At 42.2% G+C, this 27391-nt stretch overlaps 1 protein-coding gene across 4 annotated transcripts in view; it reads left to right on the top strand.

The window, feature by feature from the left end:
- The first annotated feature begins 2527 nt into the window (after positions 1 to 2527).
- ralba (v-ral simian leukemia viral oncogene homolog Ba (ras related)) overlaps positions 2528 to 27391 on the top strand; it is a 63504-nt gene continuing 38640 nt past the window's right edge. For 2 of the 4 annotated variants that reach the window (XM_067987114.1, XM_067987115.1), the window contains exons 1-2: positions 2531 to 2612; positions 14568 to 14664. The gene's annotated coding sequence lies outside the window, so the exon portion shown is untranslated. Of the gene's footprint in view, positions 2613 to 14567; positions 14665 to 27391 lie in introns of all 4 variants that reach the window. The other 2 variants (XM_067987112.1, XM_067987113.1) reach the window with 1 other exon arrangement.

Consider the following 27391-nt stretch of genomic DNA (forward strand, 5'->3'; position numbering starts at 1 on the left):
CCAGTGGGAATTTGCAAACCTTGAACGTTTCTATCTTATTAATTAGAGCTGCACCCAACTTCGGATTGTCTGCTTCAACAGTAATTCCAAATTTCTGGAAAATCTGCATGTGGCAAGGCTATACATTTACAGTCATCTTAAAAAGTTCATTTAATTTCTTGTTAAATGGAAAAGGTGGCAAGCTGTAAAAAAGCATATGGGATCCAATATTTTATAAAAAGGGGCAATGAGTACAAAATCAAAGAGGTAATTCCAAACCTGTACAAAGCATTGGATGGCCAAACATTAGAATACTGGCCTAGAGATTGGACCTCGTTGCACCTGTTTTCCAGGCTAAGGGATGATCTAACTGAAGCTATTTCCACTGGTCAGTGAATTGGTAACTAAAGGGCATAAAGATAAGATCATCACCAAATAAAGGAAGGAGAGTATAGCAGATTTGTTTATGCAGAGGGTTGGTAAGATATGGAATGTTTACCAGATTCAGTAATGGAAGCAGAATCCATAATAGCTTTTAGAAGGAAAATGAATAAATATTTGAAAAAGAAACATTTTGAATTGTATGGGAAAGAGTAGGTTAATGGGACTTTCAGAGAACCAGCACTGGCATGACTGGCAACCTTCTGTGCTATACAGTTCTGTGATTCTATGTCAACCTAATTACACATTTATGTTAGATTATTTACAAACTTAACTTCTATTTGCAAAAGCATGTTTATGGCACTTTAAACCTTTGAGATTAAGTGTTTTACTTTTAACAGCAAACTCAATTGAGGGTATAATAATTAATATAGATGGGGTTATTTGGGTGCTGTGTGGAACATGGTGGTTCCTGAGATCATGGAAATATCTTACCGAAGAAGGCAGCCTGTCAAGAAATGAACAATGTAGTATAGCTGGATATTCTGCAGTTTGGTTGATTTATCTTTGGGGAGGAACAAAGAAAACATTTGCAGAACATTTCCTCAGACATTTAAGTAGGTTCGGTAGAATCCTTGATCAAACAGTTTGTACATGTTCTGTTGAAGGAAATAGGTTTGAATAACTTTGTCTCATTCTATTTCTTATTGTCTTTCCTAAACAGTTGTTTAATTTTTGCACATAAGCAAACTGCTCAACCCACCTTTTTCAGAGAGCTTTTCTATTTGTTGTGTAAAAGTGAACTTGTTTTTGCAATTTCAATCTCTGTAACCAGTGCTACTTTAGGAAGCAATCACAGTACAACTGTAATATCGATGCAAAGCAGTTTTACTTTACACCAACACTGCAGATATAGTATAAATGCAGCTTGAATTTAGTGTGCAGAACAAAGTGGAGACCCTGGAGAAGGGACTTTCAATCTGCTTTGCTTTGGAATCAGTCAGCCTTCATACCTGTTTTACACTCCATGTTTAATGTCAGTGTGAAACAATTTTGACTTTGCATGGATGCCAAACTCATTCGGTAATTTTGACTTTAGATGAGTGTAAAACGTGCGATATCGGCTCGGCCACCCATTAAACACCTCTCCCGAATTTCATTTCTATTGACTTCAACAGAAACAAAAACCCGGAGGTGTTTTAACAAGCGGCTGAGCTGATATCATGTGTTTTACAATATCGTCAAAAATCAAAATGACCCCCATGGAGTGTGAATGCATCAGTTTTAGTTTTGATTTCACCCTTGCCTTTTTATTTTGAATTTTAGTTGCAACATACATAAGAAATTCAGTCTTAATTTTTTTATCTGTATTGGCCAATATACAATATTTGTCAAATCCTGTTTTTGTCACATCTTCACCAATGAAAAGAATACTGGTTGTAGTGAAACTTCCAACGATATTCATTATAAAGAGCAGCAATGGTAAATACAAGCAAACAACAAGAAAAAAACCCGTAAATGCTGGACACACATAGGATAGTCAGTGTCTGTAAAACCAAAAGACAAGTTCACTCTTAAGATGCATATCCTTCAGCAGGTGGCCTTGGAGAAGAAGCACATGATGTCCACTGCTACGCTTGAGGCCTTCCGTGACCGGTGGGCACTGCAGGGCGTAGTGGACACAGGTTTATTTAATTTTATAAGTTTCCTTTGTTTTATGGCTAGTTCTTTATTAGTTGTGTCTCTCTCAAAAGGGGGCACTTTTGCTTGGCTTTTGTTTGCTGCCAGCATCTCCTGATTGGCCATTTTAGGGGTCCGAAAAGCGCATGCACAAGGCCGCGCCGTGCCCTTGTCGATAGTCAATCCGTCTTAGAAAGCTGGAAACGTGACCTACTTTCCAGTTCTGATGAACGATTTGCACCCTAAACTTAACCCCGCCTATTTTCCTTGAAAGGGAGATGCTGGCTGACCTGCTGTGCATTTGCAAATTATTATTATTATTTTTGGCTGCCCCTCCCTTTTATTTCGGTGATAAATAAAGAGCCTGCAAACCCTAACTAGCTGCTGGGGCTCTTCATACGGGCGGAACCTTCCTCCTAAACCCCCCCCCCCCCCCCTCCCACGAGCAGGCGGACGTTTAGTGACGCGGGCTGCGCGCCGTCATTTCCTGTCTCCTCCGGCCGCGGGTACAGCCCATGGAGTGACCGAGCGCCTTGCCGCATTCATGCCTGCCCGCAGATAGCTTCCACTCAGTGAGTAGTCGCACTTCGTACAATAAGCCGACTTTTTCCCCTTTCCACCGTCTCCGTCCATAAGTTAATTCAGAAAATTTACTTTGAAGAGTGGGCGGGTGTGTGCAGAGAAAGGGAGGGGGGGGGCGGGGGGAAACTGCGAACGCTCAGCCTAACCTGATAGCTCGAGGTTTGATTGACGGTCGGTTTTTACCAATCGAATTTTAGTTCCGCCAGCGATTGTCTGTGCGATTGACCAATAGGCGGTGCGGGAGGGGAGGGGAGGGACGGGGCGGTTGAGCAGGTTTGGTTGCGCGGTTCTCTTTTTCTTTCATGGGTTTCTTCCCAAGCTCTTCCTCTAGAGCAATGAGCAGCCTGCCCATTAAGAGCTGCTGGCTGGCTGGCAACTCAGGACCATGCATTTTTCATTTAGTAGTTGTGCACATAATTTTTATTTAAAAAAAAAATACCATATAAAAGGAACTAAAGAAATTAGGAAGTTTTATTCTTGGAACTGATTGTGGTGTAGATCTGCATCACTCAGATCGACTTTGACCTTTTTTTTTCCTAAATCAAGAGAAAGCAGCATTCAAATTAGGATAATAAAAAGTAATTCCTAGTTAGCACCAATGTACTTATTTTCCTTGTCAATCTGTCACCACCACCAGGATTCTAAAGGGGTTTCATTTTTAAATATGGAACAGGTTATTGTTTAGGGTCTGGTGCCTACTTGTGATGAAATTGTGTTTAGAAAATCTATGAAAATGCACCACTTTGCTAAAAACTTTGGTGTTGAAGCTACAACATCCCTCTTTTTTTTAAAAAAAAGTTTAAAAATTCATTCTTGGGATATGGGTGTCGCTAGCAAGGCCAGCATTTATTGCCCTTCCCTAGTTGCCCTTGAGAAGGTAGTGGTGAGCCTTCTTGGACTGCTGCAGTCCATGTGGTGAAGGTACTGCCTGATATCAGGTAGGGAGTTCCAGGATTTTGACTCATTGAGTATAAAGGAACTGCGATATATGTCCATGTCAGGATGGTATGTGACTTGGAGGGGAACTTGTAGGTGGTGTTCCCATGCACCTGTGCCTTTGTCCTTGCAGGTGGTGGAGGTTGCAGGTTTGGGAGATGCTGTCGAAGAAGTCTTAGCGAGTTGCTGCAGTGCATCCTGTAGATAGTACACATTGCAGCCACTGTGCGCCGGTGGTGGCGGGAGTGAATGTTTAAGGTGGTGGATGGTCAACCGATCAGGCGGACTGCTTTGTCCTGGATGGTGTTTGAGCTTCTTGGTATTCTTGCAGTGAATGTTCTTTTTGGAGAACCAATTTGGAGCTGCTGGCTGAAATGCAGAATGTGTACACAAAGTTTATTGGGTGAAAGAAGGTATATGTATAGTATTATAGAAAGGTTACAGCACGGAAGGAGACCGTTCGACCCATCGAGTCTGTGCCGGCTCTATGCAAGAGCAATCCAGCTAGTCCCACTCCCCTGCCCTATCCCTGTAGCCCTGCAAATTTTTTCCTTTCAAGTACTTATCCAGATCCATTTTGAAAGCCACGATTGAATCTGCCTCCACTAGCCCCCCGCCCCTCCGGCATTGCATTCCAGATCATAACCACTAGCTGCATAAAAAAGTTTTTCCTCATGTTACCTTTGGTTCTTTTGCCAATCACTTTAAATCTACGCCTTCAGGTTCTTGACCCTTCTGCCAATGGGAACAGTTTCTCTCTATCTATTCTGTCTAGACCCTTCATGATTTTTAAATATCTCTATCAAATCACCCCTCAAATTTCTCTGTTCCAAGGAGAACAACCCCAGCTTCTCCAGTCTATCCATGTAACTAAAGTCCCTCATCCCTGGAATCATCCTAGTAAATCTTTTCTGCACCCTCTCTAAGACCTTCTCATCTTTCCTAAAGTGCAGTGCCCAGAACTGGACACAGTACTCCCAGTTGTGGTCGAACTAGTGTTTTAAAAAGGTGGTTCATGACTTCCTTGCTTTTGTACTCTGCTTCTATTTATAAAGCCCAGGATCCTGTATGCTTTTTTAACTGCTTTCTCAACCAGCCCTACCACCTTCAACGATTTGTGCACATATACCCCCGGATCTCTCTGTTCCTGAACCCCTTTTTGAATTGTGCCCTCAAGCCTATATTGCCTCTCCTTGTTCTTCTTACCGAAATGTATCACTTTGCATTTTTGTGTTAAATTTCATCTGCCATGTGTCTGCCCATTTCACCAGCCTGTCTATATCCTCTTGAAGTCTATCACTATCCTCCTCACTGTTCACTACACTTCCAAGTTTTGTGTCCTCTGCAAATTTGGAAATTGTGCCCTGTACAACCAAATCCAAGTCATTAATATATATCAAGAAAAGCAGCGGTCTTTGTACCGACCCCTGGGGAACACCACTATACACCTCCCTCCAGTCCGAAAAACAACAGTTCACCACTACTCCCTGCTTACTGTTTGCCAATTTTTTAATCCATGCTGCTACTGTCCCCTTTATTCCATGGGCTTCAATCTTGATGACAAGCCTATTATGCAGCACTTTATCGAACGCCTTTTGAAAGTCCATATACACCACATCAACTGCATTGCCCTCATCTATGCTCTGTTACCTTATCAAAAAAGTCGATCAAGTCGGTTAAACATGATTTGCCTTTAACTATATGTGGTGGCTTTCCCTAATCAATCCACACTTGTCCAAGTGACTGCTAATTCTGTTCTAGATTATTGTTTCTAAAAGTTTCCCCATCACCGAGGTTAAACTGACCGGTCTATAGTTGGTGGGTTTATCCTTGCACCCTTTTCTGACCAAGGGTGTAACATTTGCAATTCTCCAGTCCTCTGCTCACCCCCCCCCCCCCCCCCCTGGTATCTGAGGAATTTTGGAAGATTATGGCCAGTACCTCTGCAATTTCCACCCTTCCCTCAGCAACCTAGGATGCATCCCATCTGGACCAGGAGACTTATCTACTTTAAGTACAGCTAGCCTTTCTAGTACCACCTCTATCTCAATTTGTAGCCCATCCAGTATCTCAACTACATCTTCCTTTTACTGAGACTTTGGCTGCATCTTCTTCCTTGGTAAAGACAGATGCAAAGTACTCATTTAGTACCTCGGCTGTGCCCTCTGCCTCCATGAGTAGATCTCCTTTTTGATCCCCGACTGGCCCTACCCCTCCTCTTACTACTGAAGTTTACTGTTTACATGCCTGTAGAAGACTTTTGGATCTCAAACAGCCATTTTGAATATATATTCTGGCATCCCTTCATTTTCTTAATAAATGTTGGTCTAGCAATTGAAATACATTTTAGGAACAATGTAAAATATTTTGTAAAGTAAACTAAATGGAAAACGGGATTTTAAACTTGCTTAGAGATTCATGTGTCAAACTTCACCAAATCCTCCAGAGATTTATAATGTCAAATGTCTGAATTTGGCTGCCATTTGTATATTCTTGGGCTATCTTAGTTCACGAAATGTGGGGAAGAGGCTTCATTTTTGTTATGCTGCAGAATAATTTAAAGTAAACAAGCTAATTATAGCTATCTGTGCAGTGTTATCTGTAGTACTGGCATGAAATGCATCCGGTACGTTGATTCCCACGTGACACTAACGACGTTTATTGGTTCTTGTGTTATGCTAGTTCTTTAGTGATTTATTTAAAATTTGTTTGCCCCTATTTGTGGTGAGCTGGTTGATCTTGATTAGCATAATGGTAGAAGAGCTGCACTTGGTCTCTGTGCTCCCGGGATGCGAGGGTGAGAAATCAGCCATAGTTCCCACTCTTCATTGTTTTTCCTTAACTTAGAACTGCACGCGTGGATAGAATCACGCTTGGATGTGATACACTCTGTCGTTCATTCGCCTGCAAATGCTCACTGAATAGTTGCTCTGCAGAGGATGCTTGGTAAATCTGGAATTCTACCCCAGCAAAAAGTCAACACTATCAGGAGGGAAGTAAATTGTCTGCAATGATTATTTTGTAAAAGGGGAAGTTGAAAGAAAATTAGGAATGTTGGTTGACTGATTACTCACTCACCATGTCCAGTATGAGGTTGCAATAAAGCAAACAGGATGTTGGATTACAAAAATCAAAATACTGCAGATGCCTGAACTTAAAAACAGAAAATGCTGGTCACACTCAGCAGGTCAAGCAGCATCTGTAGAGAAAGGAAGGTAAGGTTAATGTTTCAGGTCCATGACCCTTTGTCAGAACCGGATGCTGGATTATGTTGCTAAATCATTTGACTTAAATCCCTACAAATCTTGTCAAAGTTTTCTAGTGCTCTGGTCTGATTTAGGGTTTACAGTTCTGGTTGTATGAGTTTTTCAGACCCTGAGGGAGGACAGAGGAGAGCAATGAGGCTGAAGTTCGAGTGATATACTATGAGAAGCAGTGAGGGCTCTTCAGCTACGTATTTGTCTGAGGGGATCTTATACAAGTATAAAAGATATTAATTGGGATAGTGAAAATAAACCCAAAAGGATCACTTCAGATATGTCAAAGCAGCAAGATAAGAGGTTGCAGGTTCAGATTTGCGATGGTAATGTTCAGACAATATTTTAGTGTCTGATCAGCACTTGATATGAGCTGCCAGGGTGGGGAGTTGAGGCCAGAACACTGGACTCATTGAAGAAAAATTAGATAGTATAAATGAGAAAATGGCTGGGTTGATATTTTGGACGGATGATATCCCTTCATTTGGACTGACCCTGTGATTGTCATTCACTTAAACTTCATGGAAAAAGGTACACTGGATGTAGATTGTATTTTTGAAATGGTGGTCTTTTTTTCCACTCCCTCTTGATTTTCTATAATTGTATTGTTTTTGAGCCATAGCATTTCTAATATATAATAGATTTCTAATTTTTTTAAGTCAAATTTGACCTGATTTTTCTTGTAAACATGTATTACAGATTGTCCCAAGTGACTTGTAGTTGACTTTTTAAAAAAAAAATTACTAAAGGTAGCTTCTGTGTTGATCAGTAAGTTCTACTGAATCCTAATATATGCACAGGAACTTTGGTTAGAAGCATTCAACTTGGATCAGAGTTTCTAAGTAAATATGGGTAAACTGAAGCTGGTGCTTATAATGCTAGTTTAACTTCTACCAGGATAGACTTTGAGATTGAAGTCAAAGTTTTGACAATGTTTAATGTTGGTCAGTATTTCATTTCACTACAGGAAATGTGTACAGGAAATGTTACTTGTCACCTGTAAAGGCGTGTTATTACTGAAACTTAGTAAGCACCTGTTTATAAATTGGAACAGTCACCTTTTCAACAGTGTTGAATCTTCAGTTTCAAAATTTTATCAGATTCTGGATTACAAATCATTTTGAGGTATCAAATTTTCAGGAGTACTTACAGTTTAAGTATCAAATTATTGACTATTTTCAATAACTATTTCAAGGCTGCATGCTGCAATGCTAAAAAGTTGTGTAAGTTCAGAGTTGGGAACTACTTGACTCTTTTTCTCGAGTCAGATCAGGCTCTGCGTTTGCACAAATTTTTAGTGTTTGTAAGAAGTAAAACTGTTTTGTTGTAGTGGATGTGTAGCCTTTGATGTTTATTCTGATTTCCTCCCCTCCGTCCATCTACGCAATGAGATGACCAGGTGACTTGGTCTTGGAGCAGCCTTATAACTAGCTTCTAGGAACTGTGAGCAATGCAGCTCTGTGACAAGCCTCCAGGCACTATAGGGATCAGTTTCAGTATCACCAGTTGGGTGGTAAACTAGAGGAGCAGATCACCAGCTCCTTACAGAATCTGCCCAATTTTTATTTGAAATCAATGGAAATAAAAATTAAGTAGGTTGGGTATTGCAGCCTGATCTATCCAAATACACACACTTGGAGCAGGGTTGCTGGATGGTAGTCAAGATCAGGAACTGTTAAATGCTTTTATTGCATCTGCCCTGGGGATCCTGCAGCCAATTACAGGATCCCCATTGCCACTCCAGCTAACTCTGCACAGATGAGGGATCAAAACTGGACCTTCCTGGCTATAAGACTCAATCAGATCATGAGCTGAATTTGCCTCAGATGGCTTTAATCACACTTATCTGAGGCCAGGTTTTTTTAAAACAAGCTAATTGCAGTATTAAAGCTTCCAGAATATGTACCATTTTTCTTCAGGGTTTCCCTGTTTGTAGGAGATGCTGCTTTGAAATATGCCTAAATATCTGAAGAAAATGGAGGATAGTGTTCATTTGATGGTCTTCCATTCATGAAATTGTACATTAACGACTTGCCTTTATACAGTGCCTTTATATAGAAAAATGTCCCTTGTATATCAGTGTAATCCTTTAGAAAACAGTTTTTCATATCTCTTTAAAATCATTTCCTATTGATTTTTAATGACATATTAAACATACACAGAATGGAAACATTTTTTGATTTAACATTTCTCTTGATCAAACTAATTATTTTGGTGCTAAAGTGCTAGTGTTGCTTACCGAGCTGTGTTCATTCTGTTTCACATGATTAATGTCAGCATTATTTTAGCACTCTAACTGAGGCAAGTGGCCTGTTCTGTCAATAACTTTTTGTTCATGAAATAATATTGCTTTCCCAGTAATTTATTTGCCGCATCTGTGGAGCTTGATGCTTATACACTACTCATTTTTACCAGCTATGTGCATACCACCTAACAGAAATCCAAAACTAATTACTGTAAGCTGCCTTTTTAAAAAAAAATTATGCTCAAGGAGAGTTGTTGCTTCCGAGAATAGAGCACTTTTCAGAGTATCCGCATGAACTGTTAGTAGGACAAGTATAGATTGGGTTAGATTCAGGATAAAGCATTCTACTGTGCCCCAGTGATGAGCTTTAATCTCAACCTTTTGCGCACCCTTCCTACACCATGTTGCCAATTGTTTCTTGCACCATCCTTTCTACCCTTTGAGTAACACAATTAACTACTGTAGGTAGTTCTGTGAACACATACCTGCAAGGAATTGAATTGAAATTACCCAAAAGTAATTTTATATCGGATAGAGGCACTGGCGAAGGTGTAAAAAAAGATTTGCAAGGATGGTACCAGGAAAGATTGAACATGCTGGGACTTTTTTTTTCTCTCTAGTAAAGAGAAGGCTGAGGGGTGACCTGATAGAGGCCTTTTAAGATAATGAAAAGGTTTGATATGGTAGATGTAGAGAAGGTGCTTCCACTTGTGGGGGAGACCAAAACTAGGGGCCATAAATATAAGATAGTCACTAATAAATCCAGTAGGGAATTCAGAAGAAACTTCTTAACCCAGAGAGTGGTTAGAATGTGGAACTCACTACCACTGCGTCGATTAGCATAGATGCATTTAAGGGGACGCTGGATAAGCACATGAGGGAGAAAGGAATAGAAGGGTATGCTGATCGGGTTAGATGAAGAGTGGTGGGAGGAGGCTCGTGTGGAGCATGGACCAGTTGGGCTGAATGGCCTGTTTTTGTGCTGCACATAATATGTAATTTCACATGGGTGCCATATTACACTTCTCAGCCTGGACTAGATTCAGTCAGGTCCCACAGTAGAAAGGCTGGTTTGCTGCACCACCCCTTTGGGAGCTGAATTGACAAGCTTTTGTTTGCATTTTATACACATTGCTGGTTCTTTAAGACAGTCGGTCTCTGAATCCTTGTTCAATATTATTGTTTTGTTTCATACTGTTGATGTGAGGACAGCTGTGTAATAAGCTGTTGTGCCAATCTGAATTTGGTACGCAGAGAGATTTGGCAAATAAGACTGTACACAGTACAGCAATTAAAATAAAACTCCTGAATCCGTCTAGGTTACATGGTATTGCATGTGATATACAATTGCTTTTATTCAATGATGTGTATGGAATTCATGAACCAAGAACATGTGTAATAATCTCTTTGGAAGGCTGGCTTTTTAAAAAAGAACCTTTTTTAATGGTTAACATTTTGCCTAGAAATCTCATTCAGATGCACTACCCAATAATAAATGAAATTGTATACTAATTTTTGTAGGAGATTGAACCGTACATGGTGCTCTTTGTGACTACCTCAGTCTACCTTGTTTCTTTATCACACATGCCCGTAATAATGACTGACTTCGTCGGAGTGTGCCAAATTGCTGTGGAAATGTTCATTTTATAACTATTGCAGTGAAATTAACCCAGGAATTAATGTTGCAATAATGTTTTTAAAGATTGATCCGTTTTTGTTGCTGCCAAAATATCATGCTAACTACATGACAAGGAAATGGAGTGAGCATTGATTTTTCTGGGAATTGTTTCTTATCCTAAATTTGAAATCTGTTTATATGTGGGCTTTTGGGACCTAAGCCAGCATCATAGTTGTCCCATCCAAGGTGTGCTGAAAGCAAGTGTTTGGGAGAAAGCATGAAGGAAAATTACCATTCTTTCCCTTGCCGCCGCTGCCTCCACCCAACCTGGATATATTAGGTCAGATTGCTGGTGACTCACCCACTGCAATTTTTCCTACAGCGCACTGATACCAAGGTACCGAGTGACAACGCTGTTGAAAGTAATGGAACTTGCTCCATGTCAGGTCTGTAGTTTAAATGTTAGGTGCCTCAATCATGAGTTTAGCTAATTAAAATTGCAACCTGTCCATTACCTGCCACTCCACTTTGAGAGTTGTTCTACTTCCCAATGTGACTGGACAGATCATGTTGCACCACTGCTGGGTGCACTGTGGATTAACTAACTTCTTTTCTGCTTCCTACTTTTCTTTTGCTTGATTGTGCATCTTTTTTGTTTCAAAAATATACTTCATAAAATTTGTAATGCTACATACAGTACAGTTGCCAAATCATTTCAAATGTAGACAGAACAGATTATACAATTTGCAAGATACATAAAGTACAGTTCAAATATGATTAAACAATAGTTACACATCATCCATAATATTTACAGTTCATGACACTTTAAGGTGCCTCATTGCATTAGTCCATACAGCTGATTGATTACAGGTACACTACACTTCATTACATTCATTTATTTTACATTCTGCCTGAGGGTTTTTCCCTGATTCCAGCCACTCGGTATACCATGGCGGGAGGGCTCTAAACGGTGGCCTTTACCCACAGCTTTTGCGGCAGCTGCACCCAGCTTCGGTGTGTCCCTCAGCACATAGTCCTGGACCTTGGAACGTGCCAGTCTGCAACACTCAGTCGAGGACAGCTCCTTGCACTGGAAGACCAGCAATTTTCGGACAGACCAAAGGGCATCTTTCACTGAGTTGATGGTCTTCAAGCAGCAGTTGATGCCTGTCTCGGTGTGCATCTCTGGGAACAGTCTGTCGAGCACAGTCTTGTGTTACAGAGCTGCTAGGGACGAACCTGGACAGATACCACTGCATCTCTCTTCAGACCTTCTTTGCAAAGGCACATTCCAGAAGGAGTTGAGTGGTCTCATCCTCACTGCAGCCTCCTTGGGGACAGTGTGCGGTGGCACCTGAGACACCGGGTGTGCATGAAGGATCTGATGGGAAGGGCCCTTCTCGCCACAAGCCAAGCTATGTCTTGGTGCTTGTGTGAAAGCTCTGGCGATGAGGCATTCTGCCAAATGACATTGACCGTCTGCTCGGGGAACCAACCGACAGGATCCACCATCTTTTCCCGCAGGGTCTCGAGGATGTTACGTGTGGACCCCCTTCCTGATCAACTTGTGGTCAAAGGTGTTTTTCTGCACAAACTTTTCTACGAAGGACAGGTGGGGTGGAATGGTCCAACTGGATGGAATGTTCTGTGGCAGCGTGGCCAGGCCCATCCTTCGCAACACCGGGGACAGATAGAACCTCAACACATAGTAACACTTTGTGGTTGTGTAACAACGGTCTAAGCACAGCTTGATGCAGCCGCACACAAAGGTGGCCAATAGGATGAGGCTGGGTTTGGTACTTTTTTTTTTGCCCCCTTTCTCTGGAGATTTGTACATCGTGTCCCTGCAGACATTGTCCATTTTTGATCTCCTGATAAAGTGGAAAATGGCTCAGGTGACTGTCACGGCGCAGGAGCGAGGTATGGGCCAGACCTGCGCCACGTACAGCAGCACCGAGAGCACCTCCTGCCTGATGTGCAGGTTCTTACCCACCATCGAGAGGGATCATCGATCCCACAGTCCAAGTTTCTGCTTCACTTTAGCAATACGCTCCTCCCAGTTCTTGGTGTACGCGCTGGCCCCCTCGGACTAGATCCCCAGCACCTTCAGGTAATCTGACCTGAGGATGAAGGGGATAAAGGATCGGTCGGTCCAGTCCCCAAAGAACATGGCCTCGCTCTTGCTGCGATTTACTCTGGCCCCCGGGCCAGTTCGAACTGGCCGCAGATGCTAATCACCGACAGCTGATCTGAGCAGAAGACGGCGCCATCGTCCATGTACAGGGAGGCCTTGACCTGAGTGCCTCCGCTGCCTGGGATCATCACCCCTCTTATGCCCGCATCCCTCCTGAAGGACTCTGCAAAGGGTTCGCTGCAACGCACGATTGTGCATCTAATGGCTCAGCTGAGACTGGGAGCTTTCAGTGTAGGGAATTTCAGGTCATACCTGCATCTTACAAGTCTAGTGCAGCTCCTTCCACTTCTAGCATGTTGCATCATTGTATTTTCTGTGAAAAATGCCTATTCAAAGATTCATGTACAGTAATTTTCTGATAAGCCACATTTATGCTAGTGCTAAATTGCTGAAAACTGGTTTTGTTATGCTAGTTGCATTTTCTGCAGTATCTATCCCTACTTTGGTAACTAATTTTATTTAAAAAATTATCTCCATGACCACCCCTGAATGTGTTTTTCTACCTAGTTCTGATTTTATAATTCGGTCTGCAGCATTAGGAAGGCACATGGTGGCCTGTGCTGAAACTTCTAGGATTCTAAACCTCTGGAAAGTTAAAGTACATTCCTGTCTCTGACCGCAACAGCTTTGAAATTACATACTGTAAATGTAGATTTTGACTGCGTATTTCCTCATACATATTTTCTAATGTAAAATAATGCACATTAGATGAAATCGCTGAGAAACATCAGTCTGTGGATGATGGGATAATGTAGATGAATGATGTTGGACCTGAAGTTCTATAGTATATGTACTGCCTGGTTATTTGGTAAAATGCACCAGATCAATCTTGATCTACTTCAGTAACTTCCAGTTTTAATTTTACTACACTGGTGCAAATCATATGTTCTCACTACATCTTGATGTTCACCTGCCACAAAACGATGTTCCAAACTAGGTTTGCTTTATCTAAAATTTATTTTGTTTCAATTTTAAGAACATTTAAAAAGGCATGTTTCTTTTTGAATAAAAGGTACTATGGGAATTAAAATAAGCAGCTATTCAAAAACCATTTGTGCTCATTAACTGGCATAATGTGGGATGTGCCGTTACTATTTAATATTTGTGAACTTCATGCCTGTATTGCACCCATTGGGAGCCATTGCCCTTTTAATTAAGCATCTTGAGACAATTTACAATTGATGTGTATTATAAGATTCACTTAAATTATTTAAGACTATTGCTACTAAAATTGTGGAAAAAGAGACCACTGAACTGGATCAAGCAGGCTGTTGGTCTGAATGTTATTCAGGACAAGACTGATGTGTTGCTTTTGTTGGAGGGCATGAAATAGGCACTTTGTTTTGAACATCCTTCGTTCTTCTCCCATCTATTAGCAACTGTGCACTTTTTGTTTGCCATATTTGCACTAAAGTCCCAGAGAAGCTCATAACCAATTTCATCTGCTTTCTCAACTTATGGGGTAGGACACATTTATAGGGGAGGAATAGCAGTCAGTGTGAAACAGTTGCTCTGGTATATTGAACACCCTTTCATTTTTATTCTGGTTTAATGTTTTTCCCATCCTTAAGTCTGTTGTCCACAGTACAATTTAGTAATCCTGGAAATATTACCTGATGTTGCATGAAACAGTTGGTGGCATGTGGCAAATAATGGAATTCTAGACGGTAACTTGAATTTTCCTAATTATTCCAGCACATTCCCCAATTCCTACCAAAAACAAGACTACAGAATTGCACTTTCCATAGCAGAAGTGAAGAATTCAGTTTCACCAAAGCTGCTGTGACCGAAGGTGGGTCGAAATTAGCCTCACTGACTTTCCTCCCATTTCTCTCTCCCTTCCCTCAGAACAGTCAGGGCTTTGCCTAGCATTTCCCTACAGTGATGTGACCAAGACTGAGGCTCAATATCGTGGGGAATATCAGTCTTGGATCCATGTGCCACTGTTTGGTACTTCATTCTCAAACCAGTTCTACAGTACAAGTGAAGAACTCAGTTGTACAGAAGGTGCTTATTACTACTGTCTTGAACTTGCTGCAATGCACCAATAAAATACAATAAACTGCAAAGGCTGGAAATCTGAATCAAAAGCAGGATTGCGAGTAGTTAAAGGATTCGAGCAAAACTATTTGGAAAAAGGTTCTGCCTGAAATGCCAACCTTTTTTCCTTGCATATTTCCAGCATTTAATTTTTGTTGCATCATTTCATTACAACATGTCACGGCAAACAGTTTATAAGTTGAGAATTAGCTTTTTTTCCCCCCCTTTTGCTATTATTTAAAAACTAATGCACATTATGGTCTTGTCTTTAATTAACTAATTGTTATTAGTCACGTAGTCCGGTTCCCACATCCTGTGGGCTATATTTTTGTCCCATAACATCTGGAATGTAACTTGGGAGTTTTTAATCCAGGGGACTTGGTCAGTATGATGTCAGTAAATATTGAGTGGGATTTAAAGCTCAAAACTTTTAACTCTTGTGTGTGGGGTGGGGGGGGGGGTGCAGAGGAAAATAAGTTTTTAAAGTAAGATGCTGCCAATGTAAACCTCAGGAATTTGAGTTAAAATCAACAAGAATGTAGAGGCAGAATATTATAAGGTAGCTGATTATACCAATGGAGAAGTTGGGTCAGGGTTGACAAAGTCATGGTTATAAGTGGGTATAGATCATAACTTCAGATTTGTAGGCTATAAAAATCTACAGAAAGGTCAGAAGTGTAAACTGAATTTTATGATGTGCCAGGATTTTGTTTTCCATTCTCCTAATTACGGATAGGAGTGTGTGTCTGATATGGGAAGTTATTACTAGCTTTTAAGTTTTTGTTACATAGTGCAATGCAGTTTTGATATCCTGGAGATATTTTACCTGTTGTATTAGTCTTGCTCTTGGTTGTTAGGAACAGTTGGAAGGAAATACAGACACAAAATTTCATGGTATCAACTGATGGTAGTCTGCCTTTTTTGCAGAATCTCCATAGTTCATTTTTAAAATGATTAACTGTTACCTTTTGTTCTGCTTGCTAATTATTTGAATTCCTCACCAGTTACTAGAGATTAGTGTTAATAAGCTTGACGTCTAATTACTTTTTGATTAACCTTGTATTTCCTTATTTCAATTTGCTTATAAATGAGTAGATGATACAGTAAGTTAGCACTTTCACTTCTCAGACTGGGCTTTGACTTCAGACAGAATGAAAGTTGTTCTTTCATGGACTCCTGTAGGAGGAATAGAAAGTGCCAGTGCTGGCCCCTCCACTGTTTCACCTAAAACATATACAACAGCTTGCTTTTGATATGGGAGTGCAGCAATTTTTGTAGCATCTTGTATATTTGTTTAACATTCAAAGATTGGAGGTGGATTGCTGGTATAAAGTATGTGATCTTTGGGACAGGCAAGGAACTTTTTATATGCAAATAAGAATGCATAATTAAAATAATTTAAGTAACGCAGCTTTCAATGATATCTATATTTAAAATGTGCAATATTTGGAGAACATGAGCACGAAATTCCAAGTGTGGCATAGGATTCTCATGTACCATTATCATGTGCAAAGCATTTCAAATTTCAGTGAAGAAATTTTCATTTTTGTTCAATTGCAAACTGAAAATTGCATCCGGGTTTTGTGAATTGTTTTTATAGGTCTTGAACTACAGCCCATTGTACAGACGTTTTTTAAAAAAGCAGTCTAATGGAACATACAACCAATTTTAATCGGCTTAAATTTTTTTTTGATCAACCTTGGAGGCCAAGTGCACAGTGCAGGATAGAATCAAGGTTGGAAAAGAGTAGGATAGATCCTGAGGTTAATCAAGAAATCCACTGGCAGAAGGGTCAGTAAGCAGAGGATACCAGATTTAAGATAATTGGGGGAGATGAGAATTTTTTTTTAATGCAGAGAGTTATTAATGATCTGGAATGCACTGCTTGAAAGGGTGGTGGCAGCATTCCATAGTAACTTTCAAAAAGGAATTGGGAAAAATTTGCAGGGCCATGTGGAAGGCCCACTCCCCTGCTCCTAATTAGATAGCTCTTTCAAAGAGCTGGCACAGACACGATGGGCTGAATGGCCTCCTATACTGTATGATTCTAAGATTAGCTGATACCAAGCCAGTAAATTGTGCGAGGGAGGTGTGCAGTTCCATTATTTGAGATTCCAGGGGAAAAAAATAAAAGATGGATTGTTTTCAACACCATGATGATGCAGAGAGGTGGCAAAAGACCCATGTATCTGTAGTGCATGCATTTAGTGTTTGCTTTTGAGAGGTGACTCATTTAAATCTACAGGATGTTAGTAATCCTTTGCTTGGGTGCCAATGCAAACCAGGAAACTTGTACCAAATATGCAATTGGTGAGATGTGAGTTAGTTTGGTAGCTCTGTTCACATGTTTAGTCTAAAAGATATTGTGCAACTGAATTCAGGTTGTTTTTCTTATCCACTCTTTCCCCCCCCCCCCCCCCCCCCCCCGATTTCTAGTTTCTGCTAAATACCTATGCACTAATATTTTACTTGAAAAATTAAGGAAGCAATCAGAAACTGCAAAATGTACTTAGTTAATTGTGTGTGACATTGCAAGAAGCCTGATTGTTAAATCACCAATTTGTGATGTCCTTGCTTCAGCCAGCTTGAAGTATGGGATAGCACCACTGAACCTTTTTTAGTAGATTTCAATGTTCTGCTCGACCAAGAGTGGAGCTTCAAAATCCCATATCCTGTTTGTCGCCAAGACTGTTTACTTTCACCTTTTTATTGCTTGTCTGCTCTCCTTACTTGCCCCACTGCAGGCAAAGCCTTATCCACACTTTCATCACCTTTTTTAAAAAGGAAGAACTTACATTTATAGTGGCTTTTCACATTTTCAGGACATCCTAAAAGTGTTAACAATTGCAATACTTTTTGAAGTGAGGTCACAGTAATATAGGCAAATGTCTGACAAAAAAAAGAGTGAGCAGAATGTCAGTCTTTTGGGGTGCCAGTTGAGGGAGGAATGTTCACTGGCACACTGGGGGACATTCTTCTGCACTTCAGAGTGCCGTGGGATCTTTTATGATCCACCTGAGTAGGCAGACAGCGCCTTGTTTTAACATCTCATCTGCAAGATGGAGTCTTTGACAATGTAGCACTCAGTAATAATGCACTGAAGTGTGAAATCATTAGCAGGGCTTGAACCCATAACCTGCTGAATAGACCCCACATTCTGGAATTCCCTGTCTGTCTCCTTTTTAAGACCCTCCCTTAGACCACCTCTTTGGCCAAGTGTTTTTGGTGTCTATTTTTGTCTGTGAAGCACCTTGGACATTTCTCTACGTTAAAGGTGCTTTGTAAATGGAAGTATCATTTAAAATGTTCTGTGGTTATGGTGATGTAAACAGCTGTTTATCTTGCATGGTATATTTTTGTGATCAGTTTTTGTCGTACGCACTTGGCACACTTCAGTCAGTTTCACTGTATGGTGCAGCATATAAAGAATTTTCCATATTTAGTCATTCGACTGTACTGCCGTTCTATTTTGATAAGCTGTTTCGTTTAGATGGTGTGGCTGAAACTGCATGCACTGTATATCAGGAAAGGAGTACCTTGCAGGACTTCAGTCTGAAGATTGGAAAGGTTCCGGCTTTGTTACAGGTAATCTAATTCTCTGGCTTTGCCCCAAAAGCAACTTTGCAGTGGAAATGCTAAGGAAAAATGGTGGTTTTAATACATCTCATCTTTCCTATAAATTCAGTAAATTTGTTCATATATGGATACCTAATATATAGTAGTTTGCTTCAAATACCTTGGGATAGCCAAGTGCCATTCAAATGCCTTTCCACCATCCACAAGTCAGGAGTATGATGGCATACTCTCCACTTGCCTGGATGAGTGCAACTTCAACAACACTCAAAGCTCGACGCCATCCAGGGCAAAGCAGCCCGCATTGACTGGATTGGTACCCCATCTACCACCCTAAACATTCACTGCCTTCTCCAGCGCACTGTGGCTGCAGTGTGTACCATCCACAGGATGCACTGCAGCAACTCGCCAAGGCTTCTTCGACAGCACCTCCCAAACCCATGACCTCTCCTACCTAGAAGGACAAGGGCAGCAGGCACATAGGAACAACACCACCTGCACCATCCCGTCTTGGAAATATATCGCCGTTCCTTCATTGTCGCTGGGTCAAAATCCTGGAACTCCCTATCTAACAGCACTGTGGAAGAACCTTCACCACATGGACTGCAGCGGTTCAAGAAGGCGGCTCACCACCACCTTCTCAAGGGCAATTAGGGATGGGCAATAAATGCTGGCCTTGCCAGTGATGCCCACATCCCATGAATGACTAAAAAAAATACTACTAGCTTACAAATAAAGCTGCTTTAACAGCGCTGTTTGCAGTAGGTTTGTACAGTATTACACTTGTGTCGCAAGGTATGTTCACAGGAGATGTTGTAGTGGGAACAATTGTCAACTTTTTTGAATATTTGCTTTGCTTGGAACCATATCCTGTTTGTATAGTGTTTCAGTGTTAAGCCCTCCAGCTGAGTTGAGATCACTTTTACACTCTAATGTTGCCACCAAGTATGTGTTGGAAACCTTTGTGTAATATTGGACTTATGCTATAATAAGTCCAATATTACTCAGGGCAATTAGGGATGAGCAATAAATGCTGACCTTGCCAGCGTCGCCCACATGCCATGAACGAATTCTTTAAAAAAAGTAGTGTAATTAGGATTTGCATTAGATCGGTGTAAATAGTTTAATTGGTTTTGTGTTTAAAGGAGAAATCCACAGATGCAAAATAGTAAACCACTTCAACTGATTCCTAAAACTGGAAGTGGCCATGAGTTATCTCTTTGCCATTCCTCTGTCTTGAGGTCTGCATGGAATATTCTGATCTGATTTCTCAATGCAGCAGCATGAGGGTGAAGCCATAGTCTCCCATAGCACCATGGCAAACCTGTGAAATGGGCAGTTCTTCATTCATTGTCATGCAGCTGTTCAATTAAATCATGACTGATCTGTACCTCGACTCCATTTACCTGCATTTAGAATCATAGAATGTTTGCAGCGCAGAAGGAGTCCATTCGGCCAGTTGAGTCCATGCCGGCTCTCCGGAAGAGCAATCCAGCTAGTCCCATCCCACCCCTGTAGCCCTGCAAATTTTTTCCCTTCAAGTACTTATCCAGTTCCCTTTTGAAGGCCATGATTGAATCTGCCTCCACCACTCCCTCAGGCAGTGCATTCCAGATCATAACCACTTGTGTAAAAAGTTTTTCCTCCTGGTTCTTTTGCCAATCACCTTAAATATATGTGCTCTGGTTCTTGACCCTTCTGCCAATGGGAACAGTTTCTATCTACTGTCTAGACCTTTCATGATTTTGAACACCTATCAAATCTCCTCTCAACCTTCTCTGCTCTCAGGAGAACAATCCCAACTTCTCCTGTCTATCCATGTTAACTGAAGTCCTTCACCCCTGGAATCATTCTAGTAAATCTCTTCTGCACCCTCTAAGGCCTTCACATCTTTCCTAAAGCGCGGTGCCCAGAACTGGAAACAATACTCCAGTTGTGGCCGAGCCAGTGATTTATAAAGCTCCATCATGACTGCCTTGCTTTTGTACTCTATCCCTCTAATTATAAAGCCCAGGATCCCGTATGCTTTTTTAACTGCTTTCTCAACCTGCCCTGCCACTTTCAACAATTTGTGCGCACATTCCCCTGGATCTCTATTCTTGAACCCCTTTTAGAATTGTACCCTTCAGTTTATATTGCCTCTCTTCATTCTACCAAAATGTATTGCTTTGCACTTTTTTCTGCATTAAATTTCATGTCATGTGTCTGCCCATTCCTCCAGCCAGTCTATGTCCTCTTGAAGTCTATCCCTATCCTCCTCACTGCTCGCCACGCTTCCAAGTTTTGTCATCTGCAAATTTTGAAATTGTGCCCTGTACACCCAAGTCCAAGTCGTTTAATATATATCAAGAAAAGCAGCGGTCCTAGTACCGACCCCTGGGGAACACCACTGTATGCCTCCCTCCAGTCTGGAAAAACAACTGTTTCGTGTCACTTAGCCAATCTCATATCCATGCTGCCACTGCCCCTTTTATTCCATGATCTATATTCCATTTGATCTATATCCATTGATGTCCTTACCCAACAAAAATCTGTGTCTCCAGTCGTGAAAATTACTGTGAAAAAGTGCTTCCTGATTTCACCCCAAATGGCCGAGCTCTAATTCTCGATTGTGCCTCCTTGACTGGATTCCCCCACCAAAGGAAATACCCTATCAAATCTTTGTCATTTTAAACACCTCAATTAGATCATCCCTCAACCTTCTAAACTAAAGGGAATATAAGCCAAATTTATGCAACCTGTCCTCTTAATTTAACCCTTTAAGACCTGCTATCATTCTGGTGAATCTGCACTGCACCCCTCTCCTGGGCCAATATATTTTTCCTGAGATGCATTGCTCAAAATTGAATGCAGTACTCCAGGTGGGATCTGACCAAGGCTCTACAACTGAAGCATCACTTCAACTCATGCACTAATGTTGAAACGTTGGTACAAAGTGTCAGAAGTAGCTGCTCTTCGATGATAATAGAACTAAAGCACTTGCGTGTCTAAAGATTTTAAATTCTACTTGCTCCACATTCTCTTAACCCATACGTTGTTTTAACTTTTTAAATAATTTTTAACTAGTATACTTTAACCTGTTGTGCCTGTTTTCTAAATTAAGATTAAAACATGTCTTGCGCCTTATTGAGAATTGATTTGTGATTCTTCTCAGCCTGTTAGGAAAACTAGCTATCAATAAGAATGCATCATGGGGTTTATTGTCCATGTGAATGTAAAGGAATGAAAATCACAACGTTCTCAACTCCCTCACTATTCTTTTTCCAGTTTTATCTGGAGTTTGCTGTCATTGAGATAACTGAAGTGGTTTAATACCTTATATAGTGTACTAGGATTGGCAAAATATTTTGTGTGCGCATGTCTAAACATTATAAACCAAATAGAGCACAATATCAGCTTGTTACACGTCACCTCAAATCTTGCCTGTCTTTCCCAGTGGTGAGGTGAAGGGGAGGATGCACACTAGGGCATTGTTAGAGATAGAGTTTGCATAGAGGGGTTTATAGGGCTGTAGGAGAATCGAGAGATGAGGAGGGGGTGAGGCTATGAAGGGCTTCAAACACGGTAATTTCAAATTTGAGGCGTTGTAGGACTATGTAGGTTAGTGAAGATGGGACTGATGGGTGAGCAGAAGTTGGAATGGGGTACAATACAGGTTTTTGATGAGATGAAGTTCATAGAGGATGGGAGACTTCCCAGGAGAGCATTGGAAAAGTGGAGCCTGGAGGTGACGAAGAACTTGCATTTGTAAAGAACCTTTCACATCTTCAGGACATCCCAAAGTGCTTTACAGCTACTGAAGTACCTTTAAGTGTAGTCATGTTTTGTAGACAAATGCAGTAGCCAATTTGCACACAGCAAGGTCTCTAACATCAAGTAGTTTTTTTTGGCTGCTTGGGATGTGGGCATCACTAGCAAAGCTGACATTTATTGCCCATCCCTAGTTGCCCTTGAGAAGGTGGTGGTGGGCCAGCTTCTTGAGCCACTGCAGTCCATGTGGTGAAGTTGCTCCTTCAATGCTGTTAAGTAGGCAATTCCAGGATTTTGACCAAGCGACTATGAAGGAACGGCAATATATGTTCAAATCGGGATGATGTGAGTTGGAGGGAAACTGAGGTGATGGGTATTCCTGTGCACCTGCCACCCTTGTTCTTTGGGTGGTGGAGGTTGCCTGTTTGGGAGATACTGTTGAAGAAACCTTGGAAAGTTGCTGCAGTACGTCCTGTAGATAGTACACACTACAGCCATGGTGCGCTGGTGGTAGAGGGTATGTATGTTTATGCTAGTGAATGAGCGTCAATAAAGTGGACTGCTTTTTCCTGGATGGTGTCGAGGTTCTTGAGTGTTGTAGCTGCACTTATCTAGGCAAGTGGAATATTCCATCACACTCTTTGTGCCTTGTAGGGAGTCAGGTGAGCTGCTGGTCGCAAAATACCCAGCCTTTGACCTCCAATAGCCATGATATTTCTGGTCAATAGTGATCCCCAGGATGTTGATGGTGGGGGACTCGGCAATGGTAATGTCATTGAATGTCATGGGGAGGTGGTTAGGCTCTGTCTTGTTGGAGATGGCAGTTGCCTGACACAAGTGTCACAAATGTTACTTGCCACTTATAAGCCCAAGCCAGTATGTTGTCCAGATCTTGTTGCAAGCGAGCACGGACTGGTTCATTATCCGAGGAATTGTGAATTCATGGTGTTCAACTCCTCCAATCATCAGCGAACAGCCCCACTTCTGATCTTATGATGGAGGGAAGTTCATTGATGAAGCAGCTGAAGATAGTTGGGCTTAGGATGCCGGGTTGAGTAACTCCTGCACCAATGTCCTAGGGTAGAAATGTTTGGCCTCTCAACCATCTTCCCTTGTGCCAGCTGTGACTCCAGTTACTGGAGTTTTCCCCTGATCCCCACTGTCTTCAGTTTTACTAGGACAAAAGCAAAATACTGTGGATGCTGGAAATCTGAAATAAAAACAGAAAATGCTGGAAATACTCAGCAAGCCAGGCAACATCTGTGGAGAGAAACAGTTAACATTTCAGGTCGATGACCTTTCATCAGCAAATTAGCTGCCAGTTCTGATGAAAGGTCATCATTTTTTGTTACTTCAGTTTTACTAGGGCTCCTTAGCGTGCCGCTTGGTTGAATGCTGCCTTGATGTCCAGGGCAATTACACTCTCCTCACTTCTGGAATTCAGCTCTTGTGTCTAAGGCTGTAATGAGGACTGGAGCTGAGTGGTCCTGGCGAAACCCAATCTGAGAATCGGTGAGTAAATGCCGTTTTGTTGACTGCTCCCTTCACTTTGCTGATTATGAATAGGCTGATAGGGCGGTAGTTGGCCGGGTTAGATTTGTCCTGCTCTTTGTGGGCAGGACATACCTGGGCAATTTTCCACATTGTTGGGTAGAATCCAGTATTGTAGATGTGCTCCAGAACTAGCCACATACTTAGCTAAGCTGTTCCAGTACAAGCCTTCATAGAATGGTTACAGCACAGAAGGAGGCCATTCAGCCAGTCAAGTTCATGCTGGCTCTGCACGAGCAATCCAGCTAGTCCCACTCCCCCCACCCTATCCCCATAGTCCTGAGAATTTTTTCCCTTCAAGTACTTATCAAATTTCCTTTTTGAAAGCCATGATTGAATCTGCCTCCACCACCCTCTCGGGCAGTGCATTCCAGATAACAGCCACTTGCTGTCTTTTTTTTAAAGAAAAGATTGAGCCTTCTGCCAGTGGGAACAGTTTCTCTCTATCTGCTCTGTCCAGACCCTTCATGATTTTAAATACCCCTATCAAATCTCCTGTCAACTTTCTCTCCTCTAAGGAGAACAACCCCAGCTTCTCCAGTCTATTCATGTAACTGATGTCCCTCATCCCTGGGAATCATTCTAGTAAATCTCTTCTGCACCCTCTAAGGCCTTCATGTTCTTCCTAAAGTGTGGTGCCCAGAACTGGGGACACTACTCCAGTTGTGGCCGAACCAGTGTTTTATAAAAGTTCACTATTGCCTTCTTACTTTTGTACTCTATGCCTCTATTTATATAGCCCAGGATCCCGTATGTGTTCTTAACAGCCCTCTCAACCTGCCCTCCCACCTTCAACAATTTGTGCACATATACCCCCAGATCTTTGTTCCTGCACCCCCTTTTTAGAATTGTACCCTTTAGTTTATATGGCCTCTCATTCTTCCTACTGAAATGTATCACTTCGCATTCTTTTTTGCGTTGAATTTCATATGCCTTGTGTCTGCCCATTCCACTAGCCTGTCTGTCCTCTTGAAGTCTATTACTATCCTCCTCACTGGTCACTACCCTTCCAAGTTTTGTCATTTGGAAATTGTGCCCTGTACATCCAAGTCTTTAATATATATCAAGAAAAGCAATGGTCCTAGTACCGACCCCTGGGGAACACCACTGTATACCTTCCTTCAGTCTGAAAAACAACCGTTAATCACTACTCTCTGTTTCCTATCACTTAGCCAATTTCGTATCCATGCTGCCACTGCCCCCGTTATTCCACAGACTTCAACTTTGATGACAAGCCTATTATGCGGCACTTTATCAAATGTCTTTTGGAAGTCCGTGTACACCACATCAATCACATTGCCCTCATCATGCAGCCCTTCAGTACTGCAGCTAGGATGTTGGCGCCTGTAGCCTTTGCTGTGTCCAGTGCACCTGTTTCATGGTGTCGGGAGGAGTGAATCGAATTGGCTGAAGACTGGCATCTATGATGGGGACCTCAGGAGGAGGTCGAGAAGGATCATCCACTCGGCAGTTCTGGCTGAAGATGGTTGTAAATGCTTCTGCCTTGTCTTTGGCAGACTCATGTTGGACCCTGCCATCATTGAAAATGGAGATTTTCATGGAGCCTCCTCCTCTTAGTTGTTTAATTGTCCTCCACCATTCATGACTGGATGTGGCAAGTTTGCAGAACTTTGACCTGATTTGTTTGTGGGATCACTTAGCTCTTTCCATAGCATGCAGCTTTTGCAGTTTAGCCATGTATCCAGGTCTGGAGCTGTGTTTTGTTGACTGATAAATGTTAGTCAGAACTCTGGGAATACTCCCCTGCTCCTCTCTTAAATAGTGCCATGGAATCTTTTACATCCCTGAGAGGGCATATGGGGCCTCAGTTTAACATCTGTCAAAAGATGGCACCTAAATTATGTGCTCAGGTCCTGGAATGGGTCTTGAACCTATAACCACCTGACTTGAGAGAGTGCCCTCTCAGGTGGACATAAAAGAATCCACGGCACTATTCGTAGAAGAGCGGAGGAGTTCTGCTGGTTTCCTGGCCAGCACTCATCCCTCATCCAATACCTAAAAGCAGATGATCTGGTCAGTTATTTCATTGCTGTTTGTGGGATCTTGTGTGCTAATTACCTGCCGCATTGCCTACATTACAACAGTGACTACACTTCAAAAGTACTTCATTAACTGTAAAGCACTTTGGGGCATCCTGAGGTCCAGTGAGGAGTTATTTACCACTGAGCTGCAACTGACACGGGTTTCAGCAGCAGATGGGCTGAGGCAGGGCAGAGGCATGAGTCTTTGTAAGGCTGTCTTTGCAATGGAAATGTTACGAGGTCGTGAGTTCAGCTTGGAGTCAGCTAGGACAATGAGGCTGCATTCTGTCTGGTACGGCCTGAGGCAGTGGCTGGAGAGGAGGAATGGAGCTGTGCAGATAAATGAATACATATGGGTGTAAGAAATGTGAAGTGTATATAACAAGTACCCATTAATAAAGGTGTAAAAGAATTTGGGTGTAGTTATCAACCTTTAACTGAATTTGCCATGACTATATAAGGCTGTTTATAAATGGGGCTAGTGAGTACTTACGATGTTTTTACACTGTAAAAGTGAAGCCAGTGACACATAATGCAGTTCTTCTGCCACCAGCTCCGCTTAAAAAAAATCTAAGTGCTCCACTGGCAATGGAGGCTCACTTTTTCCCATGGGTCTGTGAACATCAACAAGTTCCATCCCACCATCAAGCTCACCATGGACTACTCCTCAGAATCAGTTTCTTTCTTGGACACACGAATCTCCATCAAAGACGGGCACCTCAGCACCTCACTCTACCGCAAGCCCACGGACAACCTCACGATGCTCCACTTTTCCAGCTTCCACCCTAACCACGTCAAAGAGGCCATCCCCTATGGACAGGCCCTGCGAATACACAGGGTCTGCTCAGACGAGGAGGAACGCGATGGACACCGACAGACGCTGAAAGACGCCCTAGTAAGAACGGGATATGACGCTCGACTCATCGATCGACAGTTCCGACGGGCCACAGCAAAAAATCGCATAGACCTCCTCAGGAGACTAACACGGGACGCAACCAACAGAGTACCCTTTGTCGTCCAGTACTTCCCCGGAGCGGAGAAACTACGCCATGTTCTCCGCAGCCTTCAACATGTCATCAATGAGGACAAACACCTCGCTATGGCCATCCCCGCACCTCCACTACTCGCCTTTAAACAGCCACCCAACCTCAAACAGACCATCGTTCGCAGCAAACTACCTAGCTTTCAAGAGAACAGCGTCCACGACGCCACACAACCCTGCCACGGTAACCTCTGCAAGACATGCCAGATCATCGACACAGATACCACCATCACACGAGATGACACCACCCACCAGGTGCATGGTTCATACTCCTGTGACTCGGCCAACGTTGTCTACCTCATACGTTGCAGGAAAGGATGCCCCAGAGCATGGTACATTGGCGAGACCATGCAGACGCTGCGACAACGGATGAACGGACACCGCGCAACAATCGCCAAACAGGAGGGTTCCCTCCCAGTCGGGGAACACTTCAGCAGTCATGGACATTCATCCACCGACCTTCGGGTAAGCGTACTCCAAGGCGGCCTTCGAGACACACGACAACGCAAAATCGTCGAGCA

Source organism: Heptranchias perlo, chromosome 7 (genome assembly GCF_035084215.1).
Source record: "Heptranchias perlo isolate sHepPer1 chromosome 7, sHepPer1.hap1, whole genome shotgun sequence".
In the NCBI taxonomy this organism is placed as follows: domain Eukaryota; kingdom Metazoa; phylum Chordata; class Chondrichthyes; order Hexanchiformes; family Hexanchidae; genus Heptranchias; species Heptranchias perlo.